We start from the raw sequence: 22,813 nt of genomic DNA on the forward strand, positions 1-22,813 counted from the left end.
CGGATGAGATTGAAGACCCCGGATCTAGTTTCATCCATCCGGGCTGCGATATATATTCAGGGAAATAAAGACATTAAATGTACAACATTGCAGCATAGATAATCATCCTACCAAAAGGATGGTGGCTCTATCAGAATCATCAGTCTACACTTAGACGATTGTCTATCCTATGTACATGAAAATGAATTTATAAAGCTGAGCATGGGAATGCCCGCCTCAGCTAGATCATGAAAACAGTATGAAGATAATGAATTGTATTGTATCTTATTACAGGTCTCCTCCCAGCATTGAAAGAACTTTGGATCCTCATAATAAAGCATTTCACCTGACACCAAAAGGTTAACGGCCTCATACTTTAGGGGGCAACTGTTATATACATTTTTGTGCCCTACAACTCCAAGCATGAAATGTCCATAAACCAAGGGCTCCTAAGTCCCTAAAAGTGTTGTTCTAACCCCTAAAGGAACAAGGTCAACATATTACAGCTTCTCCTAGAAGTTCTCCACCAGAAACTACTCAGAATTGGTCAAAACAGGATCATTGCAGCTGCTCCACTGGCTAGGTGCGTTGCATCTCACCCAAATGCATTGTGAGGGTGCGTTGCATTTCAAAACTCCCTTCTGTAGGGTGCGATGGGCGAGAAATGACAAATGGCAGTGTCATTCCGCGAGGTGGAGAGGCAATGGAAGCTTCCAGAATATTCTCCTGTGACACTTGCCTCACTGAATTCGACCAAGGATGAGTAAGAGGCCCTCAGTCTCCAAGTGGAAGCAAGAACTGACAGAGAGAAGACACTAATCAAATCACAAGCTGACTCATCCTCCTTACACATATCTATATATGGATCCCTCATCCCAGAGATCCAGAGGCTGGAATTTTGCATATTGTAAGGAATTGATGTTGGTTTCTAGAGACAAAACATCAGATTGTTGGGTGATTTATGCTTTGTTTGAGGTGAAGAGGGGCTTCTTCGCTGGGAGGTTGATGCTGGGTTGGAACCACTGGTTGTAACTCCTCTTGGATCTTTTCTTGTTTATCAATAAAAACTATTTGAGTTCTCCTCCATGCTTTTGTATCATTGATGCTAGTTACATTTGTATGGTTAACTTAAATCTGATCTTAAGTTGTTTATGAATATAGATCCGTGTCTTTGTATAGTGCTCTGCTTCTGTGATCTTACAGGTACTTTGTGAAGCTGGGCATGCAAGGGAGCAGGTAGCTGGAGACCATCAAAGAAGAGAGGGATTGGATCAAAGGATTAGCGCAAGGCATAGGTTGGTTCTTTCTATTCCTCTCTATCTATAATTCATAAAGGAAATACAAAAGTAGTTTTTCTCTGTTTGTTTCTAAGGTAGCTGTCACACCTTAGTGGGATAGAGTAGTTCTAAATAGACACTTTTCCCTGTAACAAATAGGAACAAGCACCCTATAATACTCCCTACAAATGATTTTCCTAAACTTGAGATAGTAAAAATAGGTATAGTGGAATGAAGTGAGAATAGCCCAGCTCCTAGCTCTAAGCTTGAATTTTCCCACACTGAATACAAATCTAGTAGGGTGAATGCACATTGAAATACTGGGGACACTAAATGGGCTTGTAGAAGAACCTATTGGAATGCCCTAAAGAGGGAATGGGGATGTAAACATCCTTGGAACGAATGAACCTATCACACTAACTAGAGGTAATAAGGACATCATAATAGACATAATCGAGATAGATGGTGAAGACTCCCATTATGGAAGGACTACTCTCACTAGCTATGGAATGAAAGAACAAGGTAAGGGGAAATTAAATCTTAGCACTCACTTGTATGAGTACAGGTTCAAGAGGATTAGTCAAAGGTGGATTTATGTTGATTGAAATAATTTCATCTATTTCTTCAAGGAAAACTTGGTCTTCCCACCTTTGGACCAAAAAAAATCCTCCTAGGTTCAGTTTGACCTAAATCCTCCCTTAGCAGACTTATCCTACATATTTGTCATGGTGGGACTTCCTCTTTTGGAGGAACGTTTTGAATCCTTTGAGATCGATGGAAAATTTTGTTGGCCACAATGAACATATAACTTTATTTAATTAGAAAATACACCCTTACAACTAGAGTCAAACCAAAAATCACACCTCTAATTAAAAAATTCTAATAGATAACAATAGGAAAACCGAAGGATATAAGACGATTCTAAAGATCATCTTGGGACAATAAGGGCCTAGATCCAACCAAAAAAGGTAAAAAAAATAGTTACATTAATCTCCCTATACCATCATTTATCAACAAAAGTGATGTCCCTCAAGTGATACCAAGTGTCACCCCTTATGACTACTGATATGGTGATGTAATGTCTATCTCAAATACCATGATACTTCCAACCACATTTATCTAGGTAGATTCCCTAAAGAATGGACACTATGTACCACTTTGCAATCAAATCATTGGGGGTAAGCCATGGGTTTTACCCAAATTCATGGGAAAGGAAACTTAAGTGAATGAATGGAAAAGGAAACTAAGTATGAAACCTCTATGAGGGATTTTTCATATTGAACCCATGCCCCCAAGAGATCCCCATATGTCTATAATCCAAAAAGCACCAAAAAACAAATGAAGAGGGGATAATATATCCACTTTTCCCATAATAAAAACTCATGCTTAATTATTGCATTAGAGGATCATCGTAAAAGAATCAATGTGATAGTGGGTATTTTCACTCTCTAGTGATCTCTAGATTATGTTTTGTGGCCTTGAAGAGTTTCCTCTCCAACCATATTTCAAGGCCCTACGCCATAATCTATGTTGGTTTTCTATAAATACAAAAAGAACTAAATAGATTTTATTGGTGCTTATAATTAATGGTTATTGTTACTCAGAGGGTATGGAATGAAACTTTTATGTTGTTTTAGAAGACTCTTTTCCAATCCTAAAAATGCACACTACACATTAGATGCATTTATTTCGATTCATTGATATATATTTAAGGGAAGGTAAGAGAGATGTTTTATTTTTCAAAATGACAAAAGAAACTAGACACTCTCTCCATGATCGCTCAAGACATCCAACTTTTCAAGGAAAATTGATTACTAATTTTTTTATTCAATCTAAGAACACTAATGCAACTTGCAAAGAACAAGCACTCAAATTCAAATAAGCAAACCTTTTTTTAAATGAGGAAATGTAATTTTATTTTTTATTTTAAAAATAAAAATAAATAAATAAAATTGAGAGTGGAAATTTTTTAGGGCATAAGATCACTGAATATTTCTCAAAAATTCCATACCATATATCAAAATTGAGCTAATAAAATTTCCTACCCATTGGTTCTGGACTAATGTGAATCAAATTTATGTATCAAAAGATATTTAATTTATGTATGTGTGTGTGTCACAAAAAATCAAATTATTAGAAAGTTACAGAAATTAATATGAAATTTGCAACCCATTTTTTCCACTTAATTTTCTTTTTTAATAAATTTTAAGTCAGGCCTAAATCTAGTGGACCAATAGTGGATCTACCTAAAAAAACAATGTAAAAATATATAGAAACCACCATAAAATACTTAAGGAATAAAAATAACCAAGAAATTTGAATGGAATGAGGAGAGATCAATAGTCTCTCCCCAGTGGAGTCACCAATTCTATTTGCATAAACTTTTTGTCTTAGTAAAGGATTTATTACTCCGTAGACATTGCTTCTAGATCTACTAGACAACAATAATAAATAATAAACGAATTTCCCTTAGATTACACATACATTCTTCATATTCATGATAACAAGAACATAAAAAATTGGAGTACCTTCCCTTTAATTGGTTAATGTTGTTTTCTAACTGGACCAGTTGCAATAGACCTTACTCCAGCTCTAGAGATGCTATTCCTACTACCAATTGTTATAACCTACACACATCACAAAAAAGCAAGGAAAATAGTATTCTCTAATGAATAGATGTTAGTGGATAAATGTTGATCTAATCATAAACATAATAAAACATTCAGATCCAAACCTATAAAATTAGGAGTTGGGGTGAACACATCATAGAATTTATATTAATAAAATGAATTTTCCTTACTCTAAGGTCACTCCTTCCTAGTCATATTATCTCTTAGCCCTCCTTAACTTACTGTGAACTTAATATCTATGGTTGATCTCACCACAAAATTACATGAAATCATTCTTGTGCAATCCACCACCATATAGGTATTATATGTGTCTTTCTATAACCCTCTCCCTCATGGAAGGGTCTCACTATATAGGATTTTCATAGATCTAGGAGGATTAATCTAGACACCTAGGGCCAAGAGAAGTTAGGCTTGATGGCATGTGAATTAAGTGGATACAATTCATGGATAGACTTGATGGCATGTGAAATAAATAATTACAAGTCATGTACATGTTTCATGCTCAATTATGAGATTTTCCCAACTCGCTATGAACTTTATTCTCAATTATGAGTTTCTCTAAATTATGAAATAATTATTGTTTCATAATTATGAAATTTTGACAAAATAGTTCTGTGAAATTACTCAATTATGTACTTTCATCCTGTTGTAGCGGCTACAACCATCCTCCAAAATTTTGCCTTAGCTTCATTTTGGAGCCTCCCTACCAACCATCCTCAGTAGCATGTCTTGAACTGTCAAGTACACAAGCTTCAGTGGTTTTATAGTAGCATGATAGCCTATTCATGATAGCTTGTTGCATTCCCCTCACAGGCTTCTTCCTTGAACTTGGTCCAGCTGCTGGCTCACCAGCGCCCTCAAGAAATTGCACAATTCTTGAGGGGAACTAGTCTTCCCTGCAGAAATTGCGCAATCCTGTGTGGCATCCCATTGGGCTTAGAAACTGTGCAATCTTGCATGTCAACCTTCCCATAGAAAACTGCGCAATTTGGCCCAGCAGAACTGCTCAGCCCAGAAATTGCACAATCCCTCTAGGCAACCAGCCCAACTCCCTCCCAGAAATGCACAAATTTCTCCCTCAGGCAAGCAGGTTATTACATGTGCCATCAAGTTGACTGGTTCCATCCGGGATAGAGAAAACTTGACTTGCATGCATGGGTTTATTTTACTTGAAATAGAAAAAATAAAGATGCAAAAAGAATCCCTAGATTTTAGGGAGCTACTTTTAGTAGCTGGAGGTTACATGCAAACATCGTTTTAGAATCTTTCCTCCAAGGTGTCACTTTTTCCTAGATTTGTGGCATGCACGACATGAGCCTCAAACTTATTTATTCAATGCTTCAGAGCTCACTTCTTCACATCGATCTTGGAGCTATGACATCCCACAACACATCAAGGAGTCTTCAACACATCCAACTCATCTATTAATGGGTAAGTCCACTTAACTTGTCTTTTGCAGCATTTCTATCGCTTTTTGTGTTTTGGCTTATGTGAGTGTTATCTGCTTGATTTCTGTGAACTCTTGCTGTCGTTTGCATGCATATTAGCTTGTAAAAGCACAGTTTCAGTTTTCATTAGCATCTCATTATTGTCACGTGCATGACACTGCTTTGCATGAACGGTCATCAATTTGGCGACTTGCTTCGCACACATGCATGTTGTTCCATTTTCTGAATCTTGCATTCATTGTTTGCACGCACGATCATTCTCTCCTACTTACACATAGTATCACCATGCATTCACTTCTTCATTTTATTTTAGTTGACCATTGGCGGGGTGGGTTTGGGAAATCTTGGCCCATACTCTACCTCACTAAGACAACATTACATAATCCTGAGAGGGAGGACTCTACCTTCCTCCTAGAAAATGCACATTTCTACCCAGCGACTATCCTCTAGATTTGCATTGTGCAATTATGAGAGGCAGTGACTGCTGGCCCAGAAAATTGTGCAATGAAGTCATTGGGCATGTAACCCTTGCCAGCTGGAATTGTGAATTACGTAATCCCAACAGCCAGCAGGCCAATCTGTATTGCGAATTACGTAATTCCAGTAGCCTCCTAGGATTCTGGATTGCCTTTTATGAAGTTCCGGCAGCCAGTCTCCCGACCTCCCAGGAAAAATTGTGCAATTATTTCCAGTCAATCCCCAAGTATGTTGCATGTCATTCCTCAAGTTTGTTTTGGTTTTAGTTGACAGATTTATTTCCATGCATGTTTCCATGTCTCCAAATATAACAGGTGTTCATCTGTCACTCAGCAGTTCAGGATCAATGGCCTCCAAGAGAGCAGGATCAAAGGACACCGATGGAAGTGCAACTAGAGTAGCAGTTGAGCGAGTGTCTACAAGATTTTCAATCTATGAAGACACCAAGCTTATTGTAGACAAGGAAATCAAGCTGAAATGGAAAGAGGTAAATGATGCATTTGCAAGCACATTTGGGGAAGACCTCAAAGACCACCAAGTCTATGTGAACATCCACAAGTCTGACTTGTATCGGATTGCATGTAGGTATCCCATGTTCCCATGTGCGGACATGATACATTGGATCATCTCGCACATTGATCCTGAGACGATGAAATTGAGTAGCGTCAGCAAGACGGAGATTGCTAACTTCAGGGCACGGGATTATGATTAGATGTACCATATTTCGAAGCCAGTGACCACCATGGAGACACCCTTCAGCATACCTAGCAGTAATGCGAACTCCAGGGATATCTTGAAGAACTGGGTAAAGGAGCTAGCCAAATTCAGGATGACACCCAACTAGGTTTACAAGACGAAGATACTGCAGAAGGTGTATCAACACTTGGTCATCTTTACATGTCACTTGTATGGTCAAGGGAGCACAAAAACCTTCCCGCAGAGTCGGGTGATCATGTTGGACCAACTGGCCAGTGAAGGAAAAGCATGAAATTGTTCCAACATGTTGGATCACAGGCTGAAGGAACAAGTAACAAGAGCTCGGCAGCTGCCCAAAGGTCAACAAGTAGAAATCTACATGTCCGCTTACATCTTGGATGCAATCTATGCCTGTCAGGAGTTCTCGGGCTTGAAATGGGCATCTACATCAACAGAGACCTCTGTGAACACTTATTGTAAAATTTTGTCCGAATGTAGCTTCAGAGGAGTTATCACGTAGTTGTCAGATCATTTTGTCACCCCGATGTACAAGATGATATTTGAGCAGGATCCACCTTGCTTGCCAAAGGTGGCAATGGAGGCACTGATCGATATAGCGGATTAGTATGCCTCACTGTCTGGCACCTTCATACACATGTACAACACGGAGAAGCCTCTGCATGTTCTACCAAGGTTTGCCTTGGACAAGTTCATCATGCAAGAGGTATCATACCACATCTCGACAAGATTGTCAACTTGGCTACACCAAAAGATGAAGGCACCTTGGCCCACTCTTCTATTGCGGATCAGGTTAAACGAGATACAAAATTTCAAGCATGTGGATGTCGAAGCAGAGGAGATCAAGAAATTTCCATTTGACGCGCGAAACTACAATCTGTATGACCCACATTGTCTTGTAAAATATCACTGTGTGAGAGTATAGTTTCAGTGGATCCGTGGGGTGTGTCATTGGATCGAGAAAGACCCATGGAGATATTGTTATAGCTTCTCCAGGCCCAATTAACTGGTCGATCTGGCTGTGGAATGGTTAAAGAAGCAGCGTGAGGTAGCATCCAGGAGAGAACTAGCAGCAAAGGTAAACATATCGGCGTGCGACAAAGGGAAGAATAAGATTATCAAAAGTGTGGAGGCAAAGAAAAGCTACAAGTTCTGAGCAAACCCACTTGTGCAGACAATAGCTTTGGTGATAGAGGCGAAGGGGCAACAATGTGATAGGAGGAATGCGTAAAGGCAGAGAAAAAAATGAAGAATGGAGGAAACAGAGAAGGAGTTACATGAGTTGAAGGAGCAACTTCGGAAGGAACAAGAGCTACGTAGATAGGAGAAGGAAGAATAGTAAGAACATGTACAACAGGTGGCACAACATGTACAGATAGATGAAACTGCACTCGTACAGATAGTCGACTCATTCGAACAGCTGGCACAAAGCAGATAGGGTGAGCAGTCACAGGAGTAGGACTTCGCTCAAGAGATTGAACAAGCACTTGAGCAGATGGATATGGACATGGAGCAACAGGAGTTAGAGCAAGACATCGACCTCATGCCTCATCACCAAGAGGTCGACCCACCAGCTTCACCGGATCTAGAAGCAAAGCAAGTCCCAAGCAACCAAGGAGACACTGAAATCCTTGGAGACAATCTAGAGGGAGAGATGCACAACATCTCTTTCAATGGGTCACAACATAGAGTTTTGCAATCTCGCAAAGTGTCAACTCCGAATGATCACACATCTCCTACATAGTTTGAGGAATGTGTGATCGTGTTCGACATGCGCAAGCATCCAGCAGCATTGGCCAATGCTACCAGAGCATATGTCGAATCCACTAGCTCAAATGTTCACTTCTTGATAGCTGAGAATGAGCAAATGGCTAAGGAGTTACAGATGGACAAGTAGGGAGGAGAATTGGTTACAGCATCTACTCGAGTAGAGTTGAAGAAGGAAATATTGGATGAAGTATTGTCCCTTGACACAGTTGTGCGGGCATTGTATTCCAAGTTTGGTACTGTGCATAAGGTAGTTGTCCATCTCAACGGTTGGCAGCAGCGATGTGCCAGGAGAGCATGTATCTTGTTGAATGCGCATGCTGTTGTTGATTGCATGCAAACATGGACAATGAGATACAATGGAGTCCCGTTACACTTGCCCAAGATGATGAAGCCCAAAGTGGTCGATCTAAAGGCACATATCCGGAGTCAGATTTGGAACTATGAAGATCTCTCGTAGCTCATCTAGTCTACAACCTTCCCATGCACGAGTATTCAGGAGTATGGATGTTTTGTGCACACACACACGATCCCATCTATTGGTACACTCACCCAAGAAAATAAAAAGGCACAGGTCCGACTGGAGATTGACTCGTACTTTGACGAGTTGATGCGAATAGCCACCAGCCCAAACTTGGTGATCAATGCAAACACCATGCATCAATATCTTTCTAGTCCGGTTGCACTCAAGACAATGATGCGCATGTTATTAGACGAGTTGGATAGAGGAGCCCGAGCAGTGTACCTAAATTCTATAGAGGCAAGACTTCATTTCCAGAAAGATGTCACCTTAGAGTACACGGACACCATTGCAGACTACCGAGCTTGGCATCATTTCGCTATTGTCGACCACTATAAGGATGTCAAAGAGCTGGTCTTCCCACAGTTGTCCAAGTCATAGTGATGTCTTGCATGGCTTGCTCAAGCCTATTTTGTCTCACATGGGTACATGTGCAGATTGTATATAATGTCTTGTCAAGTGGAAGTGCAAGTGTCGATAGTTAGATGTAACAATCATAGAGTAGATGAAGATTCATGAGGGTAGATGAACTATCACAAAGGGGAATGTCAAAGGCCACCTCACCCTTTGCTATAAATAGTCCCTCATAACTCATTGTAGAGGCTTTTAGTCAACCAAGCTTCCGATAGGAGTATCTTAGAGAGAGCTTGGATAGTATTGTAATGAGCCTTGGCTTCTCCACTATGCAGAGCTAGTATATCTCTTGGGAGGAGCAGGTGGCGATGATTGTAACATTCCACTGTCAGAACTAGTGGTTAGTGATGGTTGTATTGTATGATTGGAACTTACACTTCTTAATATAACAGAGCCAACATGTTTCATGCATATGTCATATTGTATTTCAGCTATCTTGTTTACTCTAAATGATATATGTATCTGTTTTCTTACGCATGCATGTGTAGCTATTTTATGTATATGTATGTATGAATCTTACTGAAATGTGTTGTTGGTTTAACCATCACTTTGGATTGCTAGCTTACTTTCCTTCCATGTTGTGATGCATCTTTTCTCGTGTGTTCCCTTCTTAACTACGTGCTTTCACAGGTTTCCAAGGGGCGCACTCACCTCACCCTCTGTGTGTTAGAACCTCTCATGCACCTTCCTTGACTTGCTGCATATGTCACACCCTTGCTACCAACAGGGACATCTTACTTGCCTCTGTGCAAAACCGCGGACAAGGCAATACTGTACAACCCACTGCTAGGACTTCTACACCAGACAGTCTGAGGTCTAGTTGGGACTTCTTACCGGGGAGATCCCCTGACATGTTGGTGGGTCCAGCACCATCAACACATCCTTATAACATCTAATAACTTCCTTGTAAGGCCTATGGTGCTAAACACAAGTATAAAAAAATTTAGAGAGCATAATAGAGGGGATTAAGGTTATGTAGTAGCCTTACAAGTGACAAGTCTTAAGTAACTCCCTAGAGAGTATCTCTTAATTTGTACTTGCATATTTTCGTACGAAAGAAAAGAGAGTAGAGTAGCCTCACCTTCTAGCTAGGTTTTCTCTCATAAGGGTTTCCCAAAGGAAAACTTATGTATATTGTGGATGTGTATGTCTGTGTGTGTGTGTATTTATTTTTGTTCTCTACTCCTAACATTTTAGTCATTCCATTTATTTAAGAAGAAAATTGACTGTTAAAAAATATGAGATCTAAAGGAAAATCAAACTTCATAGTATAGATTTGAGTTATTTTTTTCAAATCTGTTGTGTTGAATTCTTCCGGTGAAATATCCATAACATTTTAAAAATCATGTAGTTACTTAATTGCATTCATATGCATGTATTTAGACTTAAATTCCCATGTCTCCTCCCTGAGAAAAGATGAAGGGATTTACATGAATGGTTATGTTAAAGGAGACATGAAGATCCTTTAAGTTGAGAGTACATCCTACAACAATAAATTATGAGACTTGTGTAACAATATATAATGTTTAAGATGTTGTTTGTAGGATCTTAGGACCCCTAACATCTTAGGCATATCATGGAGGATATAAATAATCTTAGGTGATGCTTAAAACACTAGAATACATAGCAATTCCCCTCAAGTGTAGCCTTGATATGCGCCCAATAATCCTCTATCATACCCCATCAAGCTTTCATTTAAGGCATTAAGATTCCAATTTTGATGATTTGAATAATTCAAGAAGGCCTTGCAGGGGTGCATTTCCTTAAGAAGAAAACTTAGAAAAAAAATGTGTTGAGCTTTGGAAAATTCTAAGGCAACTCTAATCATATTTTGTGTATCATATGAATTTTTTCTTCATGTGATACATCCTATGTCATGAAAAGAAAATTTTCTTGTGAAATGGTGAAGTGCACTAGGTTATGAGGACACGTCACATGATCAATATGGTTTCATACTAAAATTTTGTGTAGCATGATGTATCACACACAAAATTTTATGGTGTGATACACCGCACTCACAAAATGTTGAGGCATGTGATTTGAGATAAAGGTTGGAGGAAGGCTTGTCACATGTTTGAATTTCTTTTTTCTATTATGGCATGGGAGACCCAAGCTAGTGGATTGAACAATCATAGAAAGGGAAACTCTATTTCCATGTAACAGGTCACATGGTCAATTTTTTGTTATCTTGTGACATGTCGCATGGTCAAATATTTTCAACTATGCAACATGTCACAAGGTCAAATATATTTGACCTTACAACATGTCACATGGTCAAACACCTTATACCTTGTGATAAGGCCATTGTGTCACTTAAAAATTTGTAAGACACAATGCTAGAGGCTTGAGAGAAGAATAAAGGTGGGAGAACAGAATATGGCTTGTACAAATAGAAGGAAATTTTCATGCAATGTGATATCACATGGGAGAATTTTTTTTACATCATATGTCTCTTGGCATAAATAATTATTAGCATGATAAGATAAATTCCAGAGATGCAACAAAGGAGTTTGTAAAGGTGTCATAAACAAAAACAAAAAAAGTGGATATTTTCCTTGATAAGAATGGAATCCAAGAGAATCCTATAGAAGTATGACATGGAATCCATATCACTGGTTGACATGGAAGGAGAAAGAACTCTCCTAATGAAGCTTTAAAAGGTCATATCTTTATGATTGGAACTCCAAATTGAGCAAGAGTATAGTCATTAGAAAGTTCTTCATGAGACGAATATGATAGTGAACTTAGAAGTAACATTGGATTTGTGCATTAGATGAGAAAGTTTACCTCCTTAAGGTTGCTTAAGAAGTTGTGTATGTTACACCTTGAGCTCCTAAGCCCACTCTCATTCCACTCATGTAATCATATCCTCCCATGTTCTTGTCCTTTTCCATTTGCAGTAACTAATATAGTTTTATTATTAATATAAAATACTTGCATTTTACAATGTTTAGATCCTCACCATTCATTGTATCGACAGTTATACATTACATATCCAGGAATGAAAATTAAGGTATTAAGTTATTATATTTAATGGGAAACCATTATCCCAAAATGGCTAGACATTTGATATAAAAAGGGTATTGGTTATTTTGAAAAATGATGACCAACACACAAAGATAATTAGAAATTGTGAATAATAACTAGTCAAAATAACTAAAATGGATAATTAATATAACTTTTATCAAAAATCAATTTTTTTGTCAATATATTATCATTATTATTATTATCTAATTTTAAGATCATGACCCAGCCAGACACCAATTGGGTGTATAAGACCCCCTTATTTGTGGAACAAGGGACCCACCTTCACACAACAATTTAATTACTAAATCTATGAAAGTATACATACTTTACCCCCAATTTTAAACTTGTATATAGTATATACATATCAATAAATATAATAATAATTTAAACCCGTTACAAATCATAAATAGTTTTAATGAAATAGATACTGACTATATAAAAAGCTAACTTTTAACCAATTTTATAACCCAAATATTATAAAAAATAAAGCAATTTGTGTTGTTGATTCATTGTGTAATATATATAAGCCAACCAATAAGACATTGATTCATTGTGTAATATATATAAGCCAACCAATACGACATTGATTCATTGTGTAATATATATAAGCCAACCAATAAGACATTGATTCATTGTGTAATATATATAAGCCAACCAATAAGACATTGATTCATTGTTGTTATCACCTGGAGAAACTGCTGGGTCAGAATCGACGGGATCTACTGTTGCTGGTGCTGGTAGTTAGTTCTGCTGGGTCTACTGCTACTGGAACCTCTTAATCACTTGCTTCACCAACCGCATCGACTGCTTCATCAACGGCTGAACCAACCGGCTCAACATTGGCTGGCTCTACAGGATCTACTGGTTCAACGACTGGATCAACCGGATCAAATGCGAGATATGAAACTAGTGAAACAACCGGATCAACATCTAGCTCTGCTGCTGTCTCTTCTTCTGGATTCATTGTGTAATTTGATTCATTGTGTTGTTTCTATTCACCAAGCTATGAGAGTCTATTTCAAGGGCCTACACAGAGACTTGCAGAAATAGTGGACCATAATTGACAAATCCATCGCCATTATTATCTCTATAATAAAACAGCGGGCCATTATTTTCTTGATACCAATAATCATGTTACAAGATTATAAAAGAACATGTGAAAACAAAATTATTTTCCGAAACGTGTTAGATTTTAATTTACCCATATCCATCCTATGAAACATCAATGTTAAGTTCTACAGTGAATATAAATTATATTAGTTAGTAAGGCTTGATTGGCTATTTAAGTGGGGGCACTATTATTCTTTAATAAGATTTATAATTATAATAGTAAGTTTACCATTTTTATTGAGATTGTTATGACCAAAGCGCTGAAAAGTGATTTTGTTTAAAAAAATTTAATTAAATAATAATGAACCAAAAAATAATATAATTTTGTGTGTGTTTAGGTTGGGTTAAAGAAATTTGTTATTTTAAAAGGTGATAAAATGAAATTTATAAATTAGGTGTACTTAAAGGAGGTAAAGTATCTATAAATTTTAGTAATTAAATTGATGTGGAGAGTAGATATTTTATTTTACAAACAAAGAAGTGAATTGTTTATGATCTTAAAATTAAATTATTATTATTATTATTATTAAAAATTAATTAATTATGAATACCCTTAAGATATATTAACAGTTACTTTCTGGTTGATTCAAGAACAGTCCGGACATGACTTCTATCAATATTTCCATCGTCATTTTGAAGATCAACAGTGACTAGGGCCAAATCAACCATGATTTTTTATGACTCTTGATAAACAGAACCTTTTGCAGACATTAGTTTCTTGTATGTTCCACATATATGTTTATATTGTATTTATTTTCAGCATATCACTAATGCAGCATCGCCAAAAATTTTGCATACGCTTCTCAGAAGCATCTACAGCATGTATTTCAATTCAATAATGAAAGTTACGATTTTTCCTTGGGCTCCTTAATCTAAATTAATAATAACTCTTATAATATAATTTTTTATTGATAATTATTTTAACTAGAATGAGAATTTTATATTACTAAAAAAATGTGTTATGAACACAACAAGTATATTTAGCAAGGGTTGATTCAACTGATCTTTTAAGAAGCATGACCAACCATAAAGTATTTACATCCTCAAAATTTCTAGTTTTTATGATAGGTAAGCTATTATGTTGATAAGAGTATATACAGGAAAAGACATCCAAAATTTTACAAAATTTGCATAATGTATTATTGATAGGAGGAGGGAGGACATTCCCCCATACTGATCTCCCATGCTAGTGAGAAAGAGAATCATTGAGATATAGAAGCTCTTGTGCATTAGAGTTGTTGGAAGAAGAGTAATCCATAGGAATCTTATTAATTGAGAGTTATAATTCTTCAAGTTGTTGATGGAGAGTTAACACTTCATCCTCGATTCCCTGCATAGTGGTTCATTATTTACTTACAAAGTCCATGGATGTGGTCACACTAGAAACTATATGATTAAACCAAATTTGCACCTTAAGGATGTCATCCTAAAGATGGTATATTCTCTCCATTAACTACCTCTATTCTTTATTGGGAGAAGACATATTTACTTCACTCTTGTAGCTCCCTCTGTGATCCGAATTTGAAAAGGGAATGAAATGAAATACAAATTTAAAATCAAACACAAAGATATAATTAAACTAAACTTAATTTAATAAATAGAAATGTTGAAATTGTTTATATACAAAATGAAAGAAAACTAGCTTGAATGGTGGTAGCTTACCTCTGAGAAGAGATGTGATGGCTATGTGCCTTCCTAAATTGTGTTGCAATAAGGCTTCAAGGCCTTTTATCACGAAGAAACAATGAAAAACCCTAAACATCCAAAACCCTAACCATAGGAGATGAAGCGCCAAAGGCTTATGGGCCTTGATGGGGTAACTTTAAATGTCAACTTCTAAGGTCACAACTTTGGCATACAATCTTTGTCTGGCATGCAAAATAACCTATTAGAAAGTTTTATCCAAGGAGAACAAATTTTGACTACAAACATCAATCAAAGAATTATTTTTTCCCATTTCCCCAAAAAACACCATTTAGGGCATCAAAATGGCTCCAAAAGTTTAAGACCTAAAACTGCTAAAAATAGAAAATTGCAAAAATAGGAAAATTATGTTGTGAATTAGTGAAATGGGTGGGTGGCCACCAATATCCACCTAGATCATTACTCCCCTATTAGGAATAAATGGTACCCATTACGTTGAGTGTCTGCATGAAATGAGGAAACTTCTGCTAAACTTGGTCCCTAGTGAGCCACTTGCCTTGGTGCAGGAGTTGGCCTTCTTTGACAACCTGATATAGTTGGATTCTCTGTTGGTGATTGTTCTTAATATTTGTGTCCATGATCTGATTAGTCATTGCATGTTCAATGCAATATGGTTTGATCTCTATTTGTGTCACTTGTTCTGCAATTTCTAATGTGTCTCGCAATGGTGGAAAGTAGGGTGGAAGGTGGTTCATATTAAACATTGGTGTTGACCAAGGAATGGGAGGATACTTAGCTCAAAAGTGTTGTCAACCACTACCTTGTTTATGGTGTAAGGTCCATAGCAAAGTGGCCAAAGCTGCCGATGGACCCCTACAAGGAATTCCTTCTACAAATGTAACAAAACCTTATCTTCCTCCTCAAACTTGTGTGGCACCCAATGCTGATCATGACCTTTTTTTACTTAGCATTGGATTTGTGAAATATATCATGGAACTACTGGTATATTTGCTAAATTTATTCAATAAAATTGGTAGCTTTGTTGGCTTTATACTGAACATGTGCGAATTCTACCCGGGTAGTTGTAAGGGAGAGTGAGAGATCAATGGAACAAAATGGTTAAAATACCAAGTGTTAGGGTCCTATAAAATAGGTAATAAGAGTATTTTTATTCATTTATTTATTTTTAGAACCTGCTTGTGAAAATCAGCCTATGAGTCACTGGGTGCTATAGCCTAAAGTTTCACTTGTCAAAGAAGTCATTTAGTCATTGAAAGTATGTGGTCAATATTCTATAAATAATCTAGCAAGTATTTTCATAATAAAGTACTCAGAAGCAGCTTTCCAACAAGCTATAGTACTCCCAAAACTAATTTCCAGGTCAAAAGTTAAAGCAAGTTGAAGTTCCCCTTTCAAAACCCACAAAATAAGTGAAATGCCTAAGTATTGAAATCACGCATCCCGGAGGTTTTGGAGAGAGAAAAAACTAGGCAATGGAGCAAAATCAATGATTGGTGATCGTGGGGTTTGAAATCAGCAACTAGAGGTTCCAAATCCATCATCCCAGAGGTTTATGGTCTGTTGGCAGTCGACGGGGTTGGAAATCGGTGATTCATAATGGAGGAAGGGTGGTCACATTTTGAAATTTCCAGGAATGGGACTACAGTGTTAAAATTTCGGGGAAGGGCAAAGAAATTTACCAAAGAATTGGTCCTAGGTCCCCTGGCCCTGATTATATAATTTCTACCTAATCCCCCGTGGCTAAGTCTCATAGATCAACGACCATAATTCATTTTCGGACCCCCCACGTTTTCAAAAGTTTAACAAAGAGGGGGGGATCCGAAAAGTGGTTTTGTTGAAACCATTTTTGTATATGTGCCAATATATGGTGAATTTTGCACCACCTGACTTGAAACTACATACTGCCAAGGGGTCCCTCAAAATTCATTAGTGGTTTTAGGGGAAAATTTTCAAGCTTATGCAACAATTGGAAAATAGGGAAGGTCGAGCCTTTTCTCTCTCCTCCCAAAGGGGCACGTGTTGCAAGTTCATTAGTTCTGATATGCCATGCATTGGTTGATGTCATCATGACGTGTCTGTAAGGTAGACACATGGCCAGCAGATTCATCATTTTCAAGGGTGAGAGGAGGCTGAAAAAGGGTGACACGTGTCAACACTCATAGGGTGACATGTGTCAACACTCATAGGATGACACATGGATGTGGCATTGATGACATCATGGATCGGCAATCAACATTCGATAGATGTGTGTTGTGTGTCAAAAGGGAAACCTCTGATTAAAAAAATTCGAGAAAGGGGGCTCTGATAAGAGGGTTGTACTATGATCACATGAAGAGCACAGGACCAGATGCTAAGCAGAAAGGGTGATCAACGTTTGGCGATTGGAGGAAGCATGTTGCATACCAAGTTGAAACCGCTAATTAGAAATTGTCAGGAGAGGAGCTCTGATGTGGGGGCTAGCTTATGGTTATAAATATTTCAAAGAGTCAGGACCTATCGGCACAAGGAACCACGCCTATATACTATGGTCCCATGCAGCACATTATTATAAAGAATCGGTCCCCTTCTAGCCAAAGAGTTTTAACACACGAAGAATCTTTGCCTCTAAGATTTCACTTAAGCCCCGAGGGTTAGGCGAATTGTAGAGTTTCACACCATGCATAATATAAAGTGGCACATAAAGAACACCTTCAATTGAAAGTTCCAATATTAACAAGAACCCAGGCACATATATGTTGTGGTCCCATTTATTACACATGGGAACTGTTATAATGCGACAATATTACACAGAATCATCCCCTATTCTCAGCTTAAAGGGATTAACCCCGGAAGCCTGAGCTTATATATATTATATGGTTTTGATTGTTCCGATAAATGAATCGATAAGGCATCAGAAGGATTTCAACACCATGGCAACCAGTTCAACATTTTTCAATAAATATTAGTAAAACAATAAAGCGAAGAATTATCGAATAGATCATGTAGATGTGTTAACAGGCATAGGCTTGGAAGCTGTTGAATCATGGAAAAATGGAGAATAGAACATTTTTAATGGATAGTGCTATGAAAATAGCTACAACCACTCAGATTTCGAGAAAGAGGATCAGTATTGAAAACTAATTTCCTATTGTTAAGGCTTAAATTTTTCAGTGGAAAAGAATGAGAAAGAAGAATCATTTGCAGAGGGACCTATCTTGAAAAGAAGAAATTCTTAATTCACAAAGGACCTGTTCTACTTTCAAGGAAGAAGTTCACCAGTCCTATGTTGTCTGAATACAAGAAGATTTCTTATAGCTATTCTAGGACATATAGAATCTTTTAGATCATCTTTACATTCATGAATTTGAGAGATGTTTAATTTATCTTTGTTTATGTAATTAAGTCATAGCTATTATTTTGTAAAATTGTTATGTCAAACATTATTTGAATAGTTTATGAAGATGTAATAAGGGTTGGAATTTGAGGGGTTAAGTTATAACTTGTATGAAGAAAGGTTGTACATTGATGTAAGCTATGCATTGTATTGAAAGGAATCAATTTACAGTAATACAAAGAGCTTTGTTCCAAGATTCCTGTATCAAGCAACTGGAGAAAACTCAAGGCTACAATAGAAGAAATCCTGCTCCAAGAAAAAATCCAACTCCAAGAAGAAAAGTAGATGATGTCAAAGATGCAAGAGGCAATGGTTGTCATCAAAGGATATCAAGGCAGAAAGGCTTAAGAAGTACATCAAGGGAACCTCCATCTCCCGGATACAAAATTTCATTTTTTGGTTATTGTTATTCTTGTTCAAACTTTGGTCACATGGCAAAAGACTGTAAAGCATATCATAAAGATAAATGTTATGGTGCCCAACCACTCTACAGAGATAGTCCCCAACAATCTACAAGAAACAATTTTGTAGGAAGAAATCATGAATTCTTATTCATGAACAATGTAGAATGCTTCAAGTGTCATAACACTGGTCATATGGCACGTGATTGTAACTTAACATGGACTCTTACACAAGCTAGAACCATGCAAAAAAGGAAAGTTACACAAGTATGGAGAAGGAAGGAAATACAATCCGAAAGTCCCTCGAGCTCTCTAGCCAACAGCATATGTCATTGGCCTAAATTTTGACAATATAAGCATTTTATAAGAAGAATCTACCAAAAGGAGATGATGCATATAGTTAGGGGGAGCCTATCATTTCTCAGGAGCACTCCATTGAAGCATATGATCCTGTAACCATTCTTTGGACTGTTGTTAAAGAAATAGGGCAAACAACCATGGTGCTATTATAACAGAAGTTTATGTCTTAACTCAGGAATTTAATGTGAGAACAGATAAATTCTGGACACTAATAGAGGTAGTCTTCAAACAAAAAAATACATCTGGAATGGTGTTTGAAGTAAGAGCGGCTGGCAGCATATAACAAAACTAAAGCATTGCATGAAGATGCAAATCAGCAATTGTATTTAAAATACAGTCACAGATTAGATATTTGAATCTTCTAGGGAAATAATCTGCAGAGATATGTACAAGAACACAAGGAAAAGATGGCTCATAGGAAGGAGAATGTTGTGCAGTCAAGCATAACTTAAGCTGATACATATCACTTAAGAAATATAGCAACAGTAAGGCACAACCCCTCACATTTTTGTCCAAATGCAATGATGATTGAATACTAGATGGCAGTAACTTAAGGGGAAGTACAGAGACATAAAGGAACTCAGATCTAGAGAAAGATAGCAAGAAAGACAATCTCAGGGGCATTTTCTCTTGATTCAGACTATGAAGGCCTCTCAATGTTACCTGTGGAGACAGCAATATGGATTGAAGCATAAAAATCCTGGACTTGGACACTTGGTGTATGGCCGTTTGCAATCTAAATGAAAGCATTAAAGTAGAGCATTATTAAGCATTGTTGAAGCCATGATAAAGCAGTTCTGAGACATGAAGAGGGAATAATGTGCAAATTGATGATAAAATATCAATCCTTCTATCTTGAGTAAAAAGAAGAAGAGCACTATGACAGGGGGAGTCACAGACCCGTGAAGATCTACCATTCATGAAGAACAAAAGTAGTTTGATAGGGGGAGTCCTAGAGCACTCCTTTGCCATTGATGTCAAAGGGGGAGAGAAGAAGAATATTGCCATCAATAACAAAGGGGGAGATTGTTGACCTAGGTTGTCATTGATGTCAATATGGCAATATTCTGGATACTAGAGGATGACATGAAGCCAAGGGGATGCAGAGCAGATTCATGAAGAGACAGGAGCAAGGCCATCAGGATAGCCAAGCCATAAGCAAAGAGGAGTTACCTAAGGAGGCATATCAAAGCATATTATAGGATATCAGAGTAAGAGAGGCATTCATATATGCAAGGAGGTCTTTGAAAGACACTGCCAAGCCAGAGGAGCCACATTGGGCTAAGAGGAGTTGCAGGAGGAACCATATAGCATGGAGGCATATCAGAGTCATATGGAGCCATCGGAGGAGCAATGGATGTGCTTAACAACAAACAAAGGACACAGAGAGCCATCAAAGCAAACAGGAGCAGACAGAGCCAGCAGAGGAGCAGATGGCGATGAGAGGAGCTAACAGAGCACGAAGCACCACCATCGGAGCCATAGAGGAGGCAGACAGAGCCAAGAGGAGCACACAAGAGGAGCCAAGAGGAGCCAAGTGGAGCACACAGAGTGCTGTAACACTATCTACGACATAAACATGCATATGGTGACAAAGACCTGTATATGCATTTAACACAAACAAAGCTATCGGAGGTGGAAGACTTAGACTCATATGAAAATACACTGACGGAGTGAAAATGGCAGAGTTTATAGTGTATGAGCAGAATACATTATCGGAGGAGAAAACCCATATACATATTCTTTAACACTATCGGTGGGCACATACTACAAACACTGTTGAAACACTTGGAGAAAAGTTGTTGAAACACCAATTTCTCCATTGCTAAAACACCAACTTTTTTCGAAGCTACTGAACACTTGTGAAAAAATTGCCGTTACACCAATTTCGGCGTTGCTGAAACACCGATTGCGGCGTTGCTAAAACACCAATTTCTCCATGATGACATTATATTTTCAGCACATCAATCAAAGGTAAACATGAGGAAGCTAAAGTGAATGGAGGAGGGAAGCCAGAAGGTCAAGCAAGTATTGAGGAAGCCGAAGCTCAAGCGAGCGAGGAGGAAGCCAAAGAGCCATTGAGTAAGCGGAAACAAATGGACAAAGGCATGAGAATGTATAAAATAGTAAAAACAGGGAATTGTTGTTGCTATTAGTGTGGTGAAGAACCAGAACGTATGGTGGCAAAAGTAGCAGTGGTGGTTAAGCATTGTATGAAGTTGTTGGTGAACGCTGGTGAAGGTTGCTGCAGCTGTTGAACATTGTTGAAATACGCTGGAGGAAATAGAGGTCGTGTGAGGGTCCAACAGAACAAAAAGAGGGTGTAGCAGAATATAAAGAGGGATGAAGGACCAACAGGAAAATAGGCAGTCAAAGGGGAGAAACAACCAGCAGAGAAATAGTCATGCTGAAGCATTCACTGTGACAATGAGAACATAAGCTTGAACAAAAAGTTGTTATTTATACAGAGTTTAGTGCAGCTAACAGTAGACTGACTAAAGCTGTGTGAAGACATTATCAAAGAGCACAAAGACTATTGGAGACTCTGTGTGGAAAGTATGGAGTGTTGTAAAGACTTCTGCATAAGAAGATTGGTTGTCATTGATGTTATAGCATGGAGACTACAGTGAAGCTGTAAACAGACAGAACTCAATAGAGAAGAGTTCTGAAAGCATAATATTATTACCAAAAGTGTCTTGACAAGAATGGATTGGAGTCCTTGGGGCTGGTGCCTCAGAAGTGAGAAGGATTGGAGTTCTTGGGCTGGTGCCTCAGAAGTAAGTAGGATTGGAGTCATTGGGGTTGATGCCTCAGAAATAGGAAGGATTGAAGTCCTTGGGAGTTTGTTCTCATAAGTCCAAGATTGGTGTCTTGGCGAAATAGAGTTGGTGCTCTAGAGGTTGGAGCCTCACCAAAGTCCAAGTTGGATCTTGGCAACTGATTGTAACCATCTATATATATTGTATCTATTTTACTGCACAGTTTATATTAATTAAAGCATTTATTCTTGCTGTTCATTTTGTGTTCTGAATATATATGTTTTAACTAGTAAAACAATAGTGGGAAAAAGAAATACTGGTTCACCCCCCCTCTCAGTATTCCCAACAATTTTTTCTATGTTTATTGTTTCAAGAAGATTAAGGGCTAAATTTTCTTAATTATACTATGCTCTAGCTTGTAAACAATATCAATGTTTTATGTTTGATGTTAGATATATAATTCATCTCAGTATGCTCTATATTTAATTGAATATGAATCATATTCATCCTCTTCACTCCATAGGCACTCTATAAGATCCAAAATCTTGCCTATCCTGCCTTGTTACAACTACTCTATTATTTGTGATTGATTACCCACAATTTATGACTCCATGTCCAATGGACTTTCCCCGCAATTTTCAACCAAACCTTTGAAAATCCCCACCTCAAACTCTCATAACTAGCCTAATATCTTGAACATAAATCTAAATTAGATAGAGAGATCCCTCTCTGAAGCTGGAAGGGCTAGATCCCTACTTTAAAAATGGTTTTTTGGTTACCTCTGGGTTTCTCTCCACGACCTAGGAAATTACAGTGCTAAAATTCTGGCAACCATACTATGGAAGAAAGGTTTCATAATCCTTAGGAAAGAGAATCAAGTTTCAGATCTGAT

This window comes from Pinus tabuliformis, chromosome X (genome assembly GCF_031772625.1).
Source record: "Pinus tabuliformis cultivar Carrire ecotype Pingquan chromosome X, CPIR1, whole genome shotgun sequence".
Taxonomy (NCBI): domain Eukaryota; kingdom Viridiplantae; phylum Streptophyta; class Pinopsida; order Pinales; family Pinaceae; genus Pinus; species Pinus tabuliformis.